Consider the following 5,888-nt stretch of genomic DNA (forward strand, 5'->3'; position numbering starts at 1 on the left):
ATGACTAAATTGTGAATAAATTATGAAATGAATAAATATTGGATTCACAATTTTGCTAACTTATACATATGCCCAGTCTGTGCGACTTGTGAAAATATCTCACTATGTCTGCAAACGTCAGTGAAAATGAGGAAAAAAATTATTCAAACCAAAAACAGAACATTCCAGTCTTACCATTATAAAGCCAAATATTATAAAAACTCATGTGTCATTACAAATCAAAGCTATTGCTATCAATCTCCCGTTAATAAACATGGTATTCTCCATTTTCTTACTTAACTCATACTTAACGATGACAAGATTCTGTGAGAAGCGCGTTAAACGTGTTGTTTGCATAGAAATATCGTATATGTCCGACATTTCCCATTTGTCCACGCGCATGAGCCAAACCGCAGCATTTAGGAAAAAGAAACGTGGAAAGCCATGGTACCTACGCCTCAGTCGGAAGCGAATCCTACACGATTGTAGCCACCACCGTGGGCTAGTGAACGCCAATGCGCGAGTAGGAAGAGTACATTTGAGAAGAAAGGGAGCAAAGGCGGAAGACTGGAAGTGGGAGGAGGCGGTTGAAACTGTGAGAAATTTGCATACATATGACGTCACACAACCGCGCTCTAATATCCCCGAGCTCGAATGGAAATTAAGGCTCAAATCGAGAGTACCGATCTGCCCATTCCCTTTTACCCGTCTCTCTTCATCCACAAACGTTCTCCCAATAGCCCGGAATCACTCCGAAATTCACGATTTCGGGAGGTTATACCCGCATACCAATACAAACTGTCCGACAACCGGCGCTCGATTTTGAAATAGGTAATTCAACCATTTCAGGTTTGGCGATGGTGGAAGGATGATTAATCGCCGTTACGAAACTGCGGACGTTTCATGAAATTCACGATTCAATTCTCTTGTAGACCCTGCGCCCCTCACCCACATTGCTTATCCAGAATTAGTTATATATATATAATTCCAACTATGTAGAGGCCAAGTCGCCTCCAGCTGTGTCCAGAAGGGAAATTGAGGAGCCCAAAATCATAATCGAACACTAAAAGGCAGATATTCTACACATTTTCGTTACCACCAATCGATTTTTATAATTTGCAGATAAGAAATGAGGGATCCAGGACATTTGGACTTTGTGTGTGTTATCTTATACGTTGATGAAAGGAAAAGGGACTTCTCTAAGCGGTTGTCTTTTATATTATTTTCGGTGTGCTGAGCCGCCGTGTCTTCACGATCCTTATTCACTCTCTTTGCAAATAAATGTTTTACGGCCTAGTTGGAAACGTATTAACCTTCTCTATATTGTAGTAGGAACAGTGACTGCTGGATGATTTGAATTTTTCAATATTTGAAATCACGACCGTTCGAAATGTATTTATTTTACAGGAATGAAAAATCCTTCCGCCTCTGTTTTCTCCTATCTTTTGGGTTAATCGTCCACCAACAGTGTAATAGTTCATTTTAAATTTATTTTTTTCACCTGTAATATCAGTTCTTATCTATGTAAGGGATAAAAAATACTAATTTGTAAATATTTATCACGGCAGCTAAATTTGAAGACAGTAATCGTGTCTTCCCAGTTCCCCGACGGTTTTTACTCGTCATTCTAGTTTTTTTTTAAATACTCTTTTCTCTCCTTTGTTGTTTTCGCCGCTCCTGGTTCTCTGTCCACTGCACTCACCTCTCACTCCTCATTTCTTCCTTTTATTGTTCTCTGACCTACTCCACCTTCTTCGTCTACATTTTTTTATGTGCCCCGACCTCCATTGTCTCTCTAGTGCTAATAAACTATCCCACTGGGGCCACCCCCATGTTTTTGTAAATGTTTATTGTTATTATTTTCTATAGAAAAAAACAATTATTCCCCTCTACGTGAGAATCAAAGGCATGTACCAATGAGGCCACAACACACAATTCCGACTATCGTGAATCTCAAAAGCCATGGTATCGCACGTGAACTGAAAATTGATAGACAGAAATTTAAGTGAAAGAATGGTCATTTATTCATTACTACCAATATTTTTAATTCCATTCAACTTTTAGCAAAACTTGAAATTTCCTAAAATGTAATTTCAATGCCTTCCAAATACTGTAAAATATAATTCTCTCTCTATAATGCCTCTCTCCTCAATTTGTAGTTCTCCGAGAGGAAGAAAGAAAGACAGAGTAAGAAGAACACTCGGGCGGACCAACTCTCATCGGCGTTTGCAATCGAGTCACACTCGGGAGAGCCAACTCGCCGTAACATTATATTTCTACCTAGTCGGAGAATCTGGTGAAATTAAGATTACCAGATAAAACTCACCGGTATATTCATGCTTGCCTCCTCGTAATGGCCGCAGGACGGCTTCATTTGGAATACACGAGAGCACACGAAGAAGTCTAGAGTACCATCAAAATCCTGTCAACTTGATTTTTTTGTCTCCTTCTCTTTCTAACTTGTACCAGACGAAGCTATCTCAACGATTCGTAATGATAATCGCGTAATAATCGTAATGCTGATGGCCAACGGAGAGAACGAGCTCCGAGGCACTAGGCTTCTGCTGCTGACGGGGGGTTGGTAGTTTAAATGGAAGGAATTGAAAAAGGATAGAGTCAAGAGATACGACGATTCAGCTAATGTGTGTTAGAGGAATACTGGAGATGCTATGAACAGAGAGAAAGACGGAGACAGAGACGCAGTCGTTGGGGTAAAACGGGAAGCCGACTTGGTGCTTCTGCTTACAAAAACCCTTCTGCAGCAAAAATAAAAAGTAACTCCCACTCTGAAAACATCAGGTAATACGAGACTCTCGTATAGTACCTGAGATCTAATCTGTTGGCGTGTGCATTTCTGTCCATCGCTGGAGAGAAACACTCAGCAACACGACACAGAATATTCTGGAGGCTGCAGATATTGTTCCAAACTGGATCACAATGTTCCTTGGGGTGTTTTTCCCAAAATTAATCTTCAGCTAAATTGAAAAGTGAGGCTTACGTAAATATCTTGCTGTATTGGAATATCTAGCTTGATTTTAAAATCCCTCAAAAAATATTTCAAAAGTATTTTCATTTGAGACCCTTGTTCTTGCAATAGTTCCAGTAAAACGCGTGTCGAGCGAAAAAAACTTTACAATAGGCCCATAAATTTTATTTCAAGGAAAAATAGCAGCAGCCAGCCACACGCTGTCCAAATGTCGTGCCTTTGGTAACTTCCGTTTAAAATAATTTGTAGCAAGTGCCACTACGTCTCCATGCACTTCAGTCGTCTTCTGTACAATTAACTACTGGTTGGTGACAAAATTTCACTCACTCCCAGTGGTTTCTGTCAGGCAACCACAGTAACGGCCGTTTTATCTTCTTTCATCCTTGGTAAAGCACTTATGCCACGTGAATTATCTCGGACTTTGAAAAACTCGAGGCACGCTAGGACTCGCACTTTTCTGCTGTAAATTTCCGAGGTGACCGGTGTTGCGACCTGGTTGCGATCGATATTCTGCGAACAAACTCACTTCGCCAACCAGTTGTTACTGCCCGTTGAGATAAGCAATGACTTTTGGTACTTAAAAAGATATATCTGGGCATGAGATCGGAGATAGAGGTAAGCATTTAACTAATCCAAACGAAAAATACTCAAATCAATTCCCAATACTTCATTTTCACAATTGATTGCTAATTTGGCCCTTTAACCAACTAATAACGAAAATATTCCAACTTCTCGAAAAGTTTTATCAAGTTTTTACAATGTTTCCTAAAATGTTGAAAAAATTTTATAATTATAAATTCAAACAAAAACGATGGTTGAGTGGTCTAAGGCGCCCGGCCAGAGGCACTAATCGAAGGGTCACAAATTCAAATCCCGGCTGTGAACAGTTTATTCACTGCTCGGAAATCATTGAACAGTAGTTTAAATATTTAAATTCATCGGGATTTCAGTGTATAAGGGAAGCAAGTTGTTGATGGGACTCGGCAGATGGAGGCCCACATTGGACAGGATTTTTCTTGGTCTCCCCATATGGTCACCAGGAAGGTCCCAATACTGAGTATGGTTCCTGGAAAAGATGCGATGCGGTTTAGAAAAAAGTTAACTCTACAGCACCGCGAGAAGACACCATAAAGAGTATCGTTTTCGGCTTGTAATATAAACTTCTCCCCTTCGCGAAAAACCCATTTCTTGCACTCATCACAAAATCTACTCTTTTGAAAATAACTAGCCAATGCGAAAATGCCAATGTATTCGAATTCGGTTTCGTGTTTTTCACATTAATTACAAAATTTTATATAATTTAACGAGCATCCAGGACTTTTTATCACCCTTAATCCACAGGAATGCAAGCGTAGTAATTGCCATATGCTTCCTAAAAATTGCTCTGGTCAATTAGCATACTGAAGCGGATTACGTGAGGTATTCACGGGATAATAAATTGACGGCACACTCAAGCATGTTTTCCTACCATGTCTTCATTGTGGAGGGGTTGAGTAAGGTGCGACGAGGGATGAAACGGAAACAAAAGACCGATTGCTATCTTACGGTGGGTACACGTCACGGCGTCCGGTCGTACTCTCTCTCTCTCTCTCTCTCTCTCTCTCTCTCTCTCTCTCTCTCTCTCTCTCTCTCTCTCTCTCCATCTCACTATCATCGTGGTATACGGGATTACAATGCGCGATAAAACATCCTGTCCGGTTTCAACCCCGTTGTTGAACAGATTATCTTTTTCGTTGATCACTCAGGATTATTTTTCGTAAAAAAGAGAGCAAAGGGATATTTTTTGTGCGTGCGCCAGGGGCTTATGTTTGAATTTTCTGATTATCCATTACGTCAATTTTGCCTGACGATTCAAGAGGCTGCAGTTAGAAACCTGTCACTTCCGTTATACCGTTCATTCGGAAATGCAAAAAAAAAGCGAGTACAGACTTTTATTATACATTCGTGGCGAAATTTTTTTTCAATATACTTCATTCATTTTCAGGGTTACTTCATAAAGAGACACAAAATCTTGCACAAAATAAATGTTGCAAAATCTTGCAAAATTTGCACAAAATTCATTTCTCAAATAAGTAATTCATTTCATGTGTAACTATTACTGTACATTCCAACGCCATACACCAAAATTTTTCAATGGTGCGCATTGACTCTGTCTCTCGTTGTTAGTAGCTTCTTGAAGACTTACCGAACCAAACAAATGTATGAACGGCGGTGTAGAGAGGACGAAATCAGAATTGTTTATTTGTTATCTTTGTATTTGTTCATTCGACATTTTTGTCGTTTTTGTTCTTGTTCTCTGAGTTTACTCGTGAATGTCCTCGCGAGTGGGTGTTATCGCTCGGTGAAGAGGATAACAACAGAGAAAAAACGCAGAGATTCAAGATTGTAGTTGGAGTCTGTGGCTCAGAAGCCCGCAGCTTTATGGTCCATTGTTTGATCATCGGGAGTTTATCTGTATTGTACAAGGTCCAATGCGATTGCGCATTATTCTTTCTCATTTTAGCGCAATTTTATTGACACTGTTTGTCATCGATTTCTCGAAAATACCCCAAGTACATCTAATAACAATTTACATTGAATATATCGAAGTGCGAGAGCTAAATGTAAAGTAATTTCTCTCAATTATTTTTAATGAGAGTGAATAGGAATAATGAATAAATTTCAAAGTTGGAATTGCGAAAATCCGTGATTGGGGTGAGGGATGAGGAATTGAAGAGGAGTGGTCGCGTTGATAGTGTGCCAAATGAATTAAAAAAATATTTAAAATTGATTTGGTCAAATAAAAACGTGATTTACGTATGATAGAACAAATGAAGGAGTATAAACCGATAATGTGTTTAGCGAGGGGATGGTAGTAGAGCAGCTCGTAATATCGCAAGTCTTCTTCTTTCATTTTTTTATACTCAGATTGATTTTTTCATCT

The sequence above is a fragment of the Diachasmimorpha longicaudata genome, chromosome 7 (assembly GCF_034640455.1).
Source record: "Diachasmimorpha longicaudata isolate KC_UGA_2023 chromosome 7, iyDiaLong2, whole genome shotgun sequence".
In the NCBI taxonomy this organism is placed as follows: Eukaryota; Metazoa; Arthropoda; class Insecta; order Hymenoptera; family Braconidae; genus Diachasmimorpha; species Diachasmimorpha longicaudata.